We start from the raw sequence: 17888 nt of genomic DNA on the forward strand, positions 1-17888 counted from the left end.
TGTCATCTCGAAAAAAAAAGTTTGCCCGAAAAACGATCCCCCTCTCTCTCTCTCTCTCTCTCTCTCTTTCTTTCTCTCTCTTATGATTACCGTGCTAATTGAGAAGGAAATGAATCCTTTCTTACCGTTTTCTTCATCTAAGATATCCACTGGGAACTCGCCTCAATATATTTGATAGCGAATGAATATCACCTCGGAATCGGTTTCAGGCAACAAACATCCTAAAGAAATAATGTAAAAGATTACATCAAAAATCGCTTCCAAAGATTTTTTTTTTATTTTTTAAAGCATGCTACAAATGTGAAACTTGCATGATACGATTCTATCATTGACCAGCAGGATTGCCTATAACCATTCCATTTCTATTCTTGCTGGTTTTCGAGGTTTACGGTTAATTTTCAGAAATGATTGGGTTCCGTGGAACAATCCGGTCAAGTACTGTCAACAATTCAACCGTCTGAAAAAAACGATAATTCAACAACCGCCATTTTTGGCCAATAGACGAGGAATTGTATTCCATAAAGCCGCATACATTGATACACCCAAACTAGCATTGAAAAAACATTAAAATGTTTGTATGCATGGGAGCATACATCTCGTCATCTTGAAAGTCCAAACGATGTCAAGCGAGGATCGAACCAACGCCGGCTGGAATGCAAGGCTGTTTTACACGTCCTCGCTATCTACATAGCCACTGGTACTTTTGCATAAATGCGTGATAATGTTACACCACATTATAACATGAATTTGGATATTATTTTCGAAAAGTAAATAGAAGGGCATAAACATACACCTATATCCTTTTCGGTTTGGCAAAGTATGCGAAAAGATTTAATGTGTGCTTATTTGCAATTTGTCTCTTGTTTCGCTCTCTCATATTGCTACTCTTATATTGCTATGACATATATTAGGCTGTCAAAAAAGGCCTGCGGTATTTCCGCGAGGTGTCGTTGTAAGCGCGTAGTTCTAGTTGTATTCATTGTATCGAGTCATACTATAGCTTGTTGGAAAGGTATTTTTGCGCGCTATAAGTCCTTGACAGTGTTTTGTTTGGTTAAGTCGTTCGTGAGTTATAGTGTCGCAAATATGGAGCAAAATAAAGAGAGAATCCGACATATTTTACAGTACTACTATGACAAAGGCAAAAATGCATCTCAAGCTGCCAATCAAATTTGTGCAGTTTATGGATCCGATACAGTTTCCATTTCCACCGCACAACGATGGTTTCAACGTGTTCGTTCTGGTGTAGAGGTCGTCGAAGATGCGCCACGCTCCGGAAGGCCTGTCGTCGAAAATTGCGACAAAATCGCTGAATTAGCCGAGAAAGACCGGCATAGTAGCAGCCGTAGCATCGGCCAAGAACTGGGGATAAGTCATCAAACCGTTATTAACCATTTGAAGAAGCTTGGATTCACAAAGAAGCTCGATGTATGCAAAAAAACATCTTTGTCCGTATCGACGCATGTGAATTGCTGCTGAATCGCAACAAAATCGACCCGTTTCTGAAGCAGATGGTGACTGGCGATGAAAAGTGGGTCACTTACGACAACGTGAAGCGCAAACGGTCGTGGTCGAAGCCCGCTGAAGCGGCTCAGACGGTGGCCAAACCCTCATTAACGGCCAGGAAGGTTCTGCTGTGTGTTTGGTGGGATTGTCAAGGAATAATCTATTATGAGCTGCTTCCCTATGGCCAAACGTTCAATTCGGACCTGTACTACCATCAACTGGACCGCTTGAAGGTAGCACTCATGAAGAAGAGGCCATCTTTGATAAACAGAGGCCGCATTGTCTTCCATCAGGACAACGCCAGGCCACACACTTCTTTGGTGACGCGCCAGAAGCTCCGGGAGCTCGGATGGGAGGTTCTTTTGCATCCGCCGTATAGTCCGGACCTTGCACCAAGTGTCTACTACCTGTTTTTGTCCATGGCGAACGAGCTAGGTAGTCAGAAGTTAGCCACAAAAGAGGCCTGTGAAAATTGGCTATCCGAGTTTTTTGCCAATAAGGAAGCGAGCTTCTATAACAGGGGTATTATGAAGTTGGCATCTCGTTGGGAACAAGTCATCGAACAAAACGGCGCATATTTGACTTAAAACAGATGATTGTAACTAATTTTATGAACAAATGAAAATTCAAAAAAAATACCGCAGGACTTTTTTGACAGCCTAATATTATACAAATGCTGTACCAGTATGGGAGAGCAGCCCATTTTCTGTTATTTTTAGGCTCATTTAATGTAATAAATCAGGATGTGAAAACATATGCAAAACAACAAATTAATTATGGGTGCATGGAAGAATAGTAATGAATCTATATTCAAAATAAAGTGGTAAAGTAGTATCCAGAATTCCAATACCGCTTTTTGAATTAAAAAAAGTGTTCGGGTTGAACAACTGTGCTGGATAAACGTGTGTGTTGCTCCCTCATCCCTTTCCCCTTCTCTTTCACTTTCTATTCATTTCTCTCCCTCTCTCTCTCTCTCTCTTTCTATCTTTCATTCATTAAAGCGCATCGCAGTTTAAGTTAAGTCAGACATTGAAATCCTGCAATATATATTCTGATAGACAGATAATACATTCGAGAAAAAGTTATTTGAACGATAAATTCGAATAAGTTTTTCACACAAGTTCACCACAATGGAAAACTAAGTAATGTATATACTTTTAAATTAGCACCTCATTCAAATTGGTAAGCAGGATGGAGAACGGAAGAAACATTCGAGTAATCATTGCAATGATTATCCTGATAAGAAATTGAAAACAGTCGAAAACAACGAGAAGCATGTTTGTCCAAAAATGAATAATTTTCAGAGATTATTGAGTTTTGATATTTACTAGGATTGGCCGAACCTAGATCGGTATTTTCCCACCAATTCAGATTATCGATTCATTGTACTCGAATGAACCGATAAAACGGATTTTGTGTTCTTTCGATTTTTTCGAAGTTAAAAAACTTTTTGTAACTTACAAATTTTATAAACATAATGACAATATTTGGATCGCTTCAATAAGCTTACTGACAAACTCAGTCTAATTTTTCTACGATTTATTTCCGTACAAATGCTGACAGTATCAGAACTAGGCTTATGTGGCTTTAATGCTTAGGAACAAAAAAGGCTTCTAATGTTTCTATAGGAAAATGGAAATGAATAGGAATGAATGGAAAAATGGCTTTTGATTTTCCAAAGATCCATCCTCTGGTACCGATTTAATCAGTGCACAATGGTCCAGGAGATGCATTTTAGTGGGAATTATCATTTAGAGCTCGACAGTTATTCTCTAGACAAAAACTGTCTTCGATAAAGTTGTTACATATGATAGAGCTCCCATTTCCATGTTGCCAAAAATAGGGTGACCAATATTTTCGATGAAATAAAAAATCTAACTTTCTTATCTCTATAGATAGAGGTAAACATAGTTCGACAATGTTGTAGTCCCAGTTGTTTGAGACATCTTTGTAGAACAATGTTTTTTTCTATCTTTTGACATAACCAATATAGCGCCTTTTTCCTAATTTGCGTTGGGGTCACCATTAAAAAAACAATTTTTTTGCTCTAACTTTTATATTTCAAATTCTACATACCAACTGTCTTCGAAAGACTTTTAGAACATACTGAGACAAACATTTTGCGATACAGAACTCGTCAATATCTCCACCTCACCTAAAGTTATTGATAGTTCATCCCAAAAAATAAGTTCTCTGCAATTGTTTGTCATTCTTTCTGGGCCAAACATAAACAAAGTTTATTGGCGGCATTTGAAAGACCAGAGTTTACTCTACAAAATGTGTGATTTTCAAAACTATGTTATTTTTCGTGTTTGAGTAAATTAAAATAGAAATCATGAGTTGGTGGGTGAAATACCATCAATAACATTGAGTAGGATTAAGATATTGACAAGTTCTGCACCGCAAAATGTTGTTCTTCATTAGCTCTAAAAGTCGTACGAAGACAGCTTTGATGTAGGATTTTAAATATAAAAGTTAGAATAAAAAAACTGTTTTTTCGTGGTCACCCTAATGCAACTTAGTTAAAAAACAATTTTGTGGGAGATATTTATTTTTTAGATTTTAAATATTTTCAATTCGTCAATATCTTAATCCTGCTCAAAGTTATTGATGGGGTTTCACCCAAAAACTCATGATTTCAATTTTAATTTACTCAAATAAAAAAAATAACATTTTTTTGAAAATCACATATTATATAGAGTGAAATTTGTTCTTTCAAATTTCATCAACAAACATTTTTTATGTTTGCCCCAGAAAGAATGACAAGCAATTGAAGAAAGCGTATTTTTTGGGAAGAAATATCAATAACTTTCAGTGAAGTTGAGATATTGACAAGTTCTGCATCGAAAAATGATTGTATCAGTATGTTCTAAAAGTCTTTCGAAGACAAATTGTATGTAGAATTTGAAATATAAAAGTTAGAGCAAAAAAACCGTTTTTTTTCATGGTGACCCTAACGTAACTTAGAAAAAAAAACGCTATATCAGTTATTTCAAGAGATAGAAAAATAAACTTTGTTCTACAAAGATGTCTCAAATAACTGGGACTACAACATTGTCGAACTATGTTTACCTCTATCTATAAAGATAAGAAAGTTAGATTTTTTATTTCATCGACAATTTTGGTCACCCTATTTTTGATAACATGAAAATGAGCGCTCTATTATATGTAACAACTTTGTCGAAGACAGTTTATGTCTAGAGAATAATTGTCGAACTCTAAATGCTAATTTCCACTTAAATGCATCTCCTAAACCGTTGTGCAGTGGAGCGATCTCTACGCCATCTAGAAAATCGATCCGTCAAGATCGATATTTTTGTAAAAATCACCCAATCCTAATATTTTCATTTGGTAATTCTTAATGAAATAATTAGAAACAAATACACGCGAAAGAAGGGCTCATGTTTGAAAGCGGAAAAATTACATTTTTTCGTGCCTCTTCAGATTTTCGAGACATTTATGCTTCAGATTTTTTATGGTCAAATTACAGTTTCGGAACATTTTCCGGGGCCCGTATCATTGTATAAAAGATCTCTTAAGCTCAAATGAGTAGTACGGAAAACTCCCGTATAGTTTTCAAATTTTGTCATTACCATTTTCCGCTTTTCTTCGTTTTTGTTGCTATCTCATGCTGTATTGAATTAATCTTATTTATTATCAGGACTCTTGGCAAAACTTATAATCTAATTTTTCGGGATTGCTTCTTCACCATTCAAATAAATGTGCTTCCGGAAAACGTGTGTCGGGTGAATGGTATTCGGGCAATTGTTACACAACCAAATCCAGAATCATTTTTCTGTATTTTTTTTTTTGTTTTTAGCCTGCAACTAGAGCTCGCAATCTCTACATCAAACTTGAAGTTAAACAAAAACCTCTAAACAAAACAGATACATCTTCTCGCTTGTTGAAAAACAAAATAAAGGCATTGAATTGTAGATTAAAAGTTGGATACACACTCAACCGCATTCATTTAATTCAAACAACGAGAGTATTCACTCAAAAAATATAAGCATTCAAAGATATCAAGATACTAGAAAAATAATTGGTCTCATGGTATATTGAGCTACACATGAAAAAGCGTTGAAATCGAAAAGACTTAGAACCTTTCTATCTATTCATTCCCGTCGAATGACGTGTTGTTTCCGGCTCAACTTCTGCCTTGGAACTCAAAAAGCACAATCCTTTGATTACCGGCCCATTTAGCGCCCTATAATTTCATCTCAACGGTGGTTTAACCCTGAACTATGAATCGCATGTTGTCATCGTGTCAAAACCGTTCACAGAACCGTATGAATGGTATCACTCCTGAGAGTGTTCCTTTCCGGAATGGATTAATAACATATTCTCGGACCTCGATCTCGTGCACTCTCAACCATCACTTGAACCTCCTCAAACACTTCTGGATACTCATTCCCAAGTCAATGCCTAGGCGCCCCGAATCGCCTCGGCCCACGAATCAATAAAAACTCAATCAGTAACACAACAATAACAATATTTTGATAATAACGCTTCAACATGATAAACTGTTATTATTCCAATCGCACAGCTTCCCTCCGGCCTTCATCATCACCGCTGCCCGCTGCCACTGCCGGATGATTGATGGCTCGCTAGACCCCGCGTCGACAATTCCCCGCTGATGCGGCGGCGTGAATTGCTCATAAACAGCCGCAGCGGCCGAAGATCGCTAACTTTGGGTTTTTCGAAGTTAGAAATCCGATTTTTGCTCTCTTTACAAATCGAAAAAAAAACGGGAATGACTTAGCCGATTTTGATTGCGGAAGAAAGTTACTGGTAGGGAGAGGCAGGGAGAAAAGATCTTTTTCATCTCGTGCTCTCAAGAAGAGAAGCCTTGGTTGATGTCGGTCAGATCCCGCAAATGTTTGTTATAGCTTTCCTTCCTCAATTGGGTATCGTCCTCTGAAGGAGGCAGCCGTTTTGAAGGTGTGATTTGGTTTTTCGGATGCAACCACCGCATGATCTGACCATCATCGGGGGCATTGAAAAGTGATCGCCACCTCTTGAAAAGGCAGACGATATAGTGGAAGGAAAAATAATTTTAGGTCGAGTCTCTCTGCAAAACATGGAACGAAAAGAGAAGAAAGGGAAAGGGATCACTTCAAAATAGACGTGAAGTAAATTAAAATTTCTCCTGAATTTGGTGGATACGAGTTTATCTGCTCCTAATGTAGTTGAGACGTTGAGACGTACACCAAAAATTAATAATTAAATCCGAAATCTTCAAACTCCAACGAAAAAAGGATAACACCACTTCTCTAGCGGTAAATCCACGTACCTTTGTTCGCCCCCCGAAAGCCCACATATCACGACGCCCATCGTAGCCGATAATATCAATCACAATCGCGCACATTTGCGCGTCCATATCGTCGACACTGACAGCCGGGGATCAATCGGACCGCGGATCATTATTCATGGTTATCGATCGATTATTTTCGCGCCTGCCAAGACTCGCGCGGCAATAATTGAAAGACCGCCATCAAGCGGCACAAAGGAGCATAGATTTTCTGCCCCAGAGAGAGAGAGAGACACAGTGGTTTTCATTCGGGATCATAATTACCCCCTCCCAGTAATTGAATTCCGGGTAATGTTACACAGAGATAATTTACGACTTGCGTCCTGACAAAACACTCCCGCTGATCCGAGAAGCGAGCGGTGCTCCAATTCAGTGTCGGGAAATTTACCTCTACCTCAGGGTTTGTGGTGGGTTATCGAGAGCCGGGCATTGAGTGCTCTCGCTGGTTAATTTGAGTAATAACTCAAACGCAGCAGGGGGTGAGTAGCAGACGGAAAGTATTAATATCAGCTTCTGAATGCCGCTGAACCACCGAACCGATTAGCGAACCCACCGCCGATGGAGATCTCTGGCCAGTTCTCAAATTAACCCTTCCCGGCGACGCACCTGGTGCGTGACTGTGCCTCTTCTGGGTCAATGCTCCGTCGGTTTTTTTTGGGGGGGGGCCTAGGACTACTCGGAACACGCAAGCACTCTCCGCGAAGGCCCCCGAGTAATTATTCTAATCACCTGCAATAATCTAATTGTACTCGATTGAATCAATAATAGCGAAGCACGGGATTCCGAAGGCAAGCGCGCGCGATAATTGCGCGCCGTGGCCGCCGATTCTACCCTGCAAGAGGTGGCCATTTGTTTCGATTTGTAGTCGGCCCCCGAGAGTCCGACCGAAATTGGTGGTCCGACAATAATTACCGTCGCCGAGAACACCCACCGCGTCCGGCCGGCTGAAAAAGGCATGGTTTTGATCGATGGCGATAGCCACGGAAAGGCGAGTCGATTCACGGGGAACACAACTCGGCGCTCATTGGGTATTGACGTCGTCATTGGATTAGAAATTCAAATCAACGGCGCGGACAGGTACAGGCAACATCAATTAGGGTACGGCTGAGAATGGCACCGAGCAAGGATGCCAGACTCGTGTAAATTCGTAGACTTTTTCGGATATTTATACAGGACAGTTTGCAGGAAACGAAATTGGAGTTCAATGAATTTTAATTAAATTTTGGATGAAATTGAATAAAATTTGGTACATTTTGCCTTCAGACCAGAGATGAAAAAGCTGGAAAAATATTGAAAAAATACTGAAAAAATCTGGAAGAACAGTTTTTTTTCCTGAATGCAACGCTGACTATTATTTTTATATGCCATTTCGTTGAAACAGTCTCTTATAGTGCCATAAGTTTCTCGTGTAAGATTTCGTCTCTTATGCTTAGTTCAACAGGTGTTGGAGACAGCGATGAGTTGTTACTCTCAGAACATTTGTCGCAAGATATTTTATATCCTTTAATATGATTTCCTACCACACCGTCTCATTAAGTAATTTGGACATGGTTTCGATCTAAATAAAATTCCCCGATTTTCCAGAAACTCTGCACAAAACTTCCAGAAGTAGACCAGGGTTGCCCTAATAAAATCTGTGTTCTAGATCTGAAAAAATCTTATAATCTTCATTCTTTTCCGGAAAATCTGTATTGATGTCTGTTTGAATTTATGAGTCTAATTTTTAGCCATAATTTTAGCTTTATTATTATCGTTTGTCATAGTTATTATTGATTTGACGACTGATGTAGCGCCAACAAATATATGCACTGTTCAATGGTTCGTTGGGGTGTAATCGAGGTTTTAACAGTTACCGGGGTAACCTTCTTTTTAAATTGAGCTACGTAATATCTCTCATTATAACATATTCTGGAAAACACACACAAATGTAATAAGGGTGAAGAATTCAAAGGGAGCATAATTAGGTAACAATTTAAAACCTGGATAACTGTCAACGAATATGCCAATATTGATATTTCTATTTGAACTTTAGTTGTTCAATAGGATTCATCGCAGCGGATGGTTCTAAAATTTATTCTAATCCAGTTTAGTAACTGTTTCTATAGCTTCAATATCAACGTAGATATCATGTGACTTCTTCAGATGCCGTTCAAAATCTTAGTTAACAAACTATGGATGGGTTATATCTATGATATAACCGCAAGGTTGACGTAGGGCTGCCGTTGGCTTAGTAATCATTTGTGTTTCTTCAATTAGCAATAATCGCACCTCGGATGTTCCTCATTGGGTACGATATCGCCGCTGCGCAGAGCTATCTTTTGTGTCTTTAGGAAAACCTTTTTTTGTGCGAGGGATAGGGACCGCACAAAAAAAATCGCATAAAAAAATCGTGCAAAACTACAACAGTAGCTTTAAAAAATCGTGTTCGGTACACATTTTGACAAAAACGTTTTTTGTGCGGAAGATAGGGACCGCATAAAAAAAGTTTCCCCCAAGAAAATTACTCAAATCCACGCCGTTCACCGTTCAATTTCCTTTTGTTTCCCTGCTTTGCGAATTTGCGAATTCGCATAACAAAAACCGCACAAAAACAGGTTTTACTGTATTGATTAAATCGCTGTTTAGTTTCGAAAGATAAAATGTCTACGCGTTATAAGCTTGCTACTTTTTGATTCAAAAACTTGTTTCAATAGTCCTAAAATTGCTTTCAAAACAGGCTATTGAAATCACACCAATCGGTATATAAGCAAGTGCCGCTCGCAAATCCAATCAGTTGTGATTACGCAACGATAGAGGTACGATCGCTGGAATGAATGGATGTTTCCCTAACACAGACTTCAAAACCATACATCTCCAGAAGTAAAAACTAGTGAACTAGTGAACTAGTGAATGAATGAAACAATTTACGAATTCAATTGCAAACAAATCCCAATTTAGGTCAATTCATGTAGTGTAATGTAATAGTAGTTTTCGCAGCAAATAGCTATCAAAATTTTGCCTAATCATCGAACGGTATGCGTAGAAATTCAGTGAGCTGGCGACATGAAGGAATATCTTCCAATGCAGTCTTGAATAACCAAGCCAAAGCGTTGCATTTGTACCCGGTTTTGTAGACCGTGTTAGCAAAATAAGTTCCGGAGTGTAAAAATGCATGGGGGTATAAAAGTACTGCCGACTTGCATGTATCTACAATGCCGATTTTCCCAACTACTTGGTTTCGGAATCTGTATTCCGGTTTGCAAAAATGCAAACAAGTACCCGCAGTTATAGTCGTACATCTATATTGCAAAGCCGATTTCCCCAGGCTCCATGGTTTTGAAATCTGTGTTAGGGCAACATTCCGATTTGCAGAAACGCAAGCGAGTACAAAAGTACACGCAGCTTGCTATTATTTTGCTATACAGATTACCCCAAGCTCCATGGTTTTGAAATCTTTGTTAGGGAAAGATTCCAATTTGCAGAAAACGCAAACGAGTGCAAAGGTACTCACTGCTTGCATATATTTTGCAATGCCAATTTCCTCAGGCTCCATGGTTTTGAAGTCTGTGTTAGGAAAACAGTTCAATTTGCAGAAAACGCAAACGATTATAAAAGTACCCATCTATTTTGCAATGCCGATTTCCCCAGGCTCCACGGTTTTGAAGTTTGTGTTAGGGAAACATCCATTCATTCCAGCGATCGTACCTCTATCGTTGCGTAATCACAACTGAGTGGATTTGCGAGCGGCACTTGCTTATATACCGATTGGTGTGATTCCAATAGCCTGTTTTGAAAGCAATTTTAGGGCTATTGAAACAAGTTTTTGGATCAAAAAGTAGCAAGCATATAACGTGTAGACATTTTATCTTTCGAATGGAGTGCCTATTATACCATTTGGTTATGTTGTTTAGGAGGTATTATCGTTTAAAATTTCGTTGCTCCGGCGTAACGCTTTCATTTTCGAAACTTTGAACTTTCACCCAGTATAGAAATGGAAGACGTAGTCCTACGTCAAAAACGATTAAAATACGATTGGTCAAATATGAGCCATCTTGTTGCGGGCGAGTCAGAATTGTCAATGGTTTAAGCTCTAATATATCCTGAATTGAGTTAAAATCATTTTTGTTCGCTTTGGGTTAGATAACTATGTATCAAATATATTTTTTAATATATTTCAAAAAATTCCCAATGTAGGGATGAATTTCAGCACAAACGTACTCAGCGCACAGAGTACATAAATGTGTATTTCTTCACAAGTAAACTCGGAAATCTTTTTGGGACAGGCGAGCCACGGAATTCTCTTCACTCATCATGACCAACGTGCCATGAATTTAAAGCATTTCAATTGTATTTTATAATCATACGTTAAATTAATTTGTGGTTCTCGTCGTGCAACTAAATAGATCTATAAAATGCGTTTTCCTAACTCGGGCTATACCGATTTCCTAGTTCGTGTTAGAGAAACGCATTTAGGACACAAATGTATGGGCAAATCGAAGCCCTAATTTCGACGTTATTTGAACAGGTTAACTATTGAGAATTTTGTAATCATCTGTATTGTAATAAAGAGTATCTAGAGTATCTAAATTGATTGTGACATCTCATAAATTCATCAAGAATTGATTGTGAAATAGGCGCTCAAAACGGACAATTCATGATCAATGTTCAAATGTTCAGTTCTTCAATTTGTAGCCCCAATATATATTACCGAAATACGTAATCCAAAACACATCTTTTTTTGCAAATATTCTTATTCCTTACAACAAGAACTTAGATAAATAGAGTTTAACGACAGTATGAGCACACATTTAATTTTTGTCTTCAAAAAAAAAAAAGATTCATTTCATGAAATAAGTTAGGTGGGGGGAAAATTATTAACATCATGTCATTTGCCATATTGGAACGTTATTTCAAAAAATCTGTGAAATCCAGAAAATCTGTGATGTGTAACTAAAGATTCTTGGTTTTAAAAAGTCTGAAAAATCGGTATAAATACAGATTATTCTATAGATATGATAAATATTCTGTAGTTCAGTGGTTTATTAATATCTGAAAAATATCTGCTTCGAAAATATCATTAGTTATACATAAAAAATTATAAATATTTGTTTATATTAGACGGCTCGCACACTGGAGCAAAAAGCAACTAGCAACAATCAACATGCAATACGCAATATTATCGCCAATGGATTTTTCCATTTAACTTTTGTTGATCTCGCACATCGACGCAATACGATATCGCTATCCTTATAAGAAAAAAATCTGTTCAAGCTTCCATGTACAAAACTTGATACTCTATGAATGGATATTCATTCTAAACGGAAAATTTCACCATGGTTTATTATTTTCATGCAAAAATGTATCCCTTTATTTGGTTCATGCACACACGCATTTTCTTCCTGTTTCGTATTCGCAAATAAAAAAGACGGGTGGGTAATGTTGGGGACATAACCGGAGTGACGTAGGACTATACAAAGGGGACAGCTTTTGCTAAATATATATTTGTTTTATTTTCTTCTCCTACGTGAATACCTACCTATCTACCTAAAAAATGGATTAATTTACTGTTTACTTTTTATGAACACGTTGGGGGTTCTGAAAGGAACCTTTGGTGTTGTGTTTTTGCGTTTTTTTTTTTTAAATTGATTCTTGATTTTTTTCTGAAGGCATTGTACTTATTAAATGTTCAACGCCGAGCATCTTTCGGCGTATGAACATATCGTACAATCAAAAAGATGACTGTGATAGGGAATGCATAGGTGGTCATCAGCTCATTCACTATCATATATTTCACTATTGAGCACATTACCGTACCTTAAGCTGTTAAGCTTTCGGAGACGAATGAATTGTAAGATTTGTAAAGGGTGTGTCACATCAAATTGCATCAGGGAAAAAACGCTGTAGAAATTTTATTTTTAGGAATTATATCTTCAGCCTTCGCTTATAATCAGATAAGAGTGTATAGATCACGTTGGCCATGCTTCACTGTCAATTTTTCGTAAATTTGGAAAAATGTCGTCGAACGAAAAAGAGCGTCGTGAATTAATCCTGTGCACTCATTTCGAGAATCCGGAGTTGTCACATCGGGACATCGGTAAGATGCTGGGAATCGTCCAATCCACGGTCAGCAGAGTACTAAAACGATACTTCGAGAACCTAACCATCGACCGGAAGGTGAAGAACGGCAAAAATGGATGCTCCGTCAGTAAAAAAGATCACGACGAAACCTACGTCAAAGCGGACTTTCGTCAGCTGCCGGGCCTGTTGTTCTTCTCCGCAGAGGACAAATTCAGCGTTCCGGAGGAGATTCGCAAGCAGAAACTATCCAAGTTTGCCAAAAAGTACATGGTGTGGCAAGCGATCTGCTCTTGCGGAAATCGGAGCGCCCCCTTCGTGATGACCGGCACGGAAAACGGGCAGGTTTACCTTAAGGATTGCCTACAGAAGCGCTTACTACCACTATTGAAGCAGCACGAGGACCCGACCATCTTCTGGCCGGATCTCGCTTCGTGCCACTATTCAAAGGACGTGTTGGAGTGATACGAAGCCAACGGGGTCACCTTCGTGCCAAAGGAAATGAACCCGCCCAACGCGCCGGAGCTTCGCCCAATAGAGAAATATTGGGCGATTATGAAGCAGGCCCTCCGGAAGAACCCAAAAGTTGTCAAATCGGATGCGGACTTCAAGAGAAAATGGATTTCTGTTCAAAAAAAACTACAACCTGAAGCTGTACAGAACCTTATGGACGGGGTAAAGAGGAAGGTGCGAGCATACGGGCTTGGGCTCGAAGTATGAATAAAAAGAAAATGCCAAAAATTGTTTAATAGTTTTTATTTTACTGTCTAAAATTTTCAAAAGGAAAAGGGCGAATTTCTACAGCGTTTTTTCCGTGATGCAATTTGATGTGACACACCCTTTAGTCTCCGCAAACAAAGTAAATAAAAATGAAAAAGAACTGAGGTTTTGGAGACGAACTCTACGATCTGTCGAGAAATAAACGAGCAATAAGCGTTCTGAAAAACCAACAGTAAATACAGGGACGGATGACCTTCGGATTAAAGTCCTTTAAAATAAGAACAGAGCAGCAGGAAATACATAGCTCATCATGTTGCTCCTTAGTTATTTTTCTATACAATGCAGATGTAACGTCAGTCAATTTTCAACATCAGTTATCAACCAAAGAAAGCAGTTCTTGCTACCGAGAAGATTCGTTAATGCCATCCTGCATACAATGTGAAGCCACTTTTAATTCGGAAACCATGCATGGGTTTGTGAAAACTGAATGATCAATTTAAAAGACCCCAACCACCAATAAGTTCAAGAACAAGCATAAACAAAATAAATCAGTTTATATTATATGTCATATTATGTCACTTTAGAATGCATTGGTATTGTGAAAAACTTTTAATAAATCTTCTTTGAAAGGTTTAATGGCCCTAAAAAGCGCCGTGTTTTACGGTGACTGGTTTTGCCACCAAAGCAGTCTGTATAAACAAAGTTTTTCCTTCTTCTACCTGCTGCCGTTTTGCGATTGCGTTTGCCACTCGCTGAAACTAGTTGTTGCCACCGAACCGAATGTGCTCTGTTCTGTAGGCGGGTTTTCTTATTGTCGTGAGCAGCTTCGCAAGCCAACTCGAGCACTCCGGCGGCCGAAATTCTATAACCGCTATTAGGTATACTGGTGCTCCGGCATCAATCCGTTGATGCGATGTGATGTGAAACGATGCCATACAACCACACTGATTTACGGCTTGAAAGAAAATGAGATATTTTTTGGGGTCCGCGCGTTTTGTACTCTAGCGGTACACACTCTCAGGATAGAGACCAATCGGCAGACTCAGCCAAAGGGGCGAGTCCAACGAGACGAACGAATGAGCGTTAAAAGGCAGCGATGGCAAAAAAATACATTCATTACGATTTGTTCGCTCGTTGGATTCACATGCAGGCTAAAAAGGATCCTTTTCAGGATCACAAAATTATCTTCAATCTAAAGAGTTTATTGTTTTGTTATCACTTGATATTCCCATCTTTTTCGGCTAAACCTTCCTGTTTAGCGATTGCGTTTGCCACTCGCCACAGCTTTCACAGTTGGAAAATTTCTTCCCATCCAGCTTGTGGCATATTGTACAGTAAATTACATTCAATGGCACGTCGCATTACCACCATTCAGTGTCGGATTGGAGGTAATTTTAACCTGTAATTGAACATTTGCGATGACAGTGGTACAGTGTCGACTTTCAATGTGGGGTCATAATTTGGACCCCGAACTCTATGTTTACAAAAATGTCCAACTAAATAAGTCGCATTACATGTCCGTCCAATTAGCTAAATGTCGAACTAATTGTAAATTACTGTACTTTCAATCTGGAAACAATTTAAGAATTGGTGAAAATTGAATAATCAGGAAAGTCCCCAACTATCAATAAGCTCAGAACAACTGCCAAATTCACATACTCATCAGATATTGGCAAACAAATTATGAAAAAATCAATTTGTGTTTTATTATTATTTTGGATATTATTTTAGAATGCATTGAACTGTATTTCGTAAACTCTTTTTTGAAAGGTTTAATGGCCCTGATAAGCGCCGTGTTTTATGGAATGGTTCCAATTTAGAAAACTTTGTACTCGTGGTTTTGAAAAAAACCATTTCGAACGCCCTCGATGCCGCCTTGTTCTGGATTGTCACCAAAGCAGTTTGTATAAAGAACAAACTTTTTTCTTCTGCTACCTGATGCCGTTTTGCGATTGCGTTTGCCACTCGCCACTCGCTGCAACTGCCTGTTGTCTTGATGTCCACCGAACCGAATGTGTTCTGTTCCGAATGCGGGGTTTCTTATCGTCGCGAGCAGCTTTGCCAGTCAACTCGATCACTTCGGCGGCCGAAACTTTATAACGCCGGCTAGGTGGACTGGTGCACTGGTACTAACGCGCTCGGCCTAGCTACCCTTGCGGGGAACTCCAGATCAACACGGTTCGAGCGGGATTTTGCCTTTCCCTTCACTTTTCCTCCTTTACCATGTCCAGACATGGCTGCTTGGGTTGGTTTGTTGATGTGTTGTGATGCGAACCGATGTGGTGTACGGTTTGGATGAGAATGAACGTTACCGCAGCGGAGCGGGGATTTTTAAGCTGACTGGCTGGCTCGAGAATTACGCATGTGTGAGACTGCAACCAATTTTTCTTCATTTTTTTTTCTTTTTCCTTTCCAATCGTGCTTCATTCTATTTCGCTGCTGCTCTGGTTGCCCGTTTTGGTCGGTACGATTTGAGGAGCACAAAATGGACCAATCAAAAATGGGCACAAAGTGCATTTGGACAATGCTTGATATTTCACAATTATTCAATTATTTATCTCAAGAAAAATGAAATGTTATTCGTTATGATAGATGCGTAGATATATTTACTATCAATTGATGCAAAAATCTTTGCGATCTATTGAGAAATGCTCGAGTTATAAGCGTTCCAAATCTTGCATTTTTTCCTACTTGTTCAGTGCCTAGATTTTCATTTCACCCCCTATATCTTCCGGTTAGACGTAGTCCTACGTCAAAACCGAATATCCAGTCTCGTAGCTTGTCGGATATCCGGTATCCGGCCGAACCACTACCCGTTTCATCACTAATATACAGTGACCGTGTGAGTATGTAGCATCGGTACTTGCGTATAAATGGCATCGGAGCGTAATTGTTATTAAGAATTCATTTTTTCGTAATGGAATTTATTCTGAATGTAATGAGGGCGAAATCGTCATATAAGTACCGTAGCATTTTTAATTCTCCTCATCCTGTTTGCGATCATACATTTCAACATTATACTTCTGTTCTACATTTGGTGACATTCTCAATAATCCTGACTTTTCTTTAAGCAGTTCAACGGTTGCTGCGGAATGCGGCAGAATCAGAAATGTTGGAATAATTTTTTTTCAATTTGGAAAAAAGCTATATTTTTGTCATTCCTTTTTTGTGGCAAAATTTTACCCCAAAAAAATAAACATAATGGCGTTCGTTTACCGTGAGGTCAGTACAATCCAGGTTTCGGATCTCCCTAAATTTATTAACGATATCCTGAATATAATTTCGATAGCAAATATTCGGAAGACTTTGTAGAGGGGGAACAATTGACATATGGACGAATTTCATGCCAACTCGTCTTAGGAGTTGGCAGCACCATCTCAGATAGTAGTGAAACTTTGTGGGTGTAAAGACATGGGTCATTTAAGCAACTTTGCATACTTGAAATATTCGAAAAACAATTAGACTACTTTTTGGAAAAAGCCAAAAAAAATTATTAATTTTTTACAAAAATTTATAACTGAAAAACTATTCTTCCTACAAAATTCTTGTCAAAGGATGAAATTTAGGAAATTTTCACAAAAAATTTTTGGAAAAACATTTCGCTGACAAAAAAGTTATTTTAAAAATTAAAATTCATTTTTCTCGAAAATGCATTTTTTTTAAATTCCCAAAAATATATATATAGTAATAGCCCTTACAATTTCCAAAAAGTCGTCCATACATCGGAAGATGGGCACTTTTACAGAAAAAATGTTTTTTAACATCAACTTTTTCATGTTTTCTTTTTAAAAAAAAAACTTATCCTTATTTTGTTCAAAGTCAAGATAGCGATATAGTGTATTGGACAAAGTTTTAGATCTTGTTGACGAATAAACTTTTGTCGAAGACATCAACTTTCTATCTTTTATAGTTTTTAGAATATATGTAATTTTTGTATGAAGACTCCTGAAATAAATAATGTTTTGCTCGTAACATTTTTGTGTGTAAATTCTCATGTTTGACATGTTCTTGACATGTTTCTAAATAGATAAAAGTTAGCAGAGCATTGAAAATGCGATAGTTTATACAAAAAAAAATTACGAATTGAACTTTAATAGCATTTTTCAAAGAAAAACATGAAAAAGTTGTTGTTCGAAAATCTTTTTCCATGTAAATTTGCCCATCGTCCGATGTATGGAAAACTTGTTGGAAATTTTAAGGGCTATTTATATCTATTTCTTTCAGAATTTTAAAAGCATATGTTATCGAGAAAAATGAATTTTAATTTTCAAACTATTTATTTTCAATTAATTTTTTT

The 17888-nt window shown here is 38.1% G+C and overlaps 1 protein-coding gene and 1 pseudogene across 3 annotated transcripts in view; one reads left to right on the plus strand and one right to left on the minus strand.

The window, feature by feature from the left end:
* The window catches only part of LOC129767802 (paired box protein Pax-6-like), a 170373-nt gene that overhangs the window by 138429 nt on the left and 14056 nt on the right, over positions 1–17888 (plus strand). The window lies entirely within an intron of this gene.
* LOC129772248 (U4 spliceosomal RNA) lies at positions 9062–9130 on the minus strand (annotated as a pseudogene).

The sequence above is a fragment of the Toxorhynchites rutilus genome, chromosome 2 (assembly GCF_029784135.1).
Source record: "Toxorhynchites rutilus septentrionalis strain SRP chromosome 2, ASM2978413v1, whole genome shotgun sequence".
Lineage (NCBI taxonomy): Eukaryota > Metazoa > Arthropoda > Insecta > Diptera > Culicidae > Toxorhynchites > Toxorhynchites rutilus.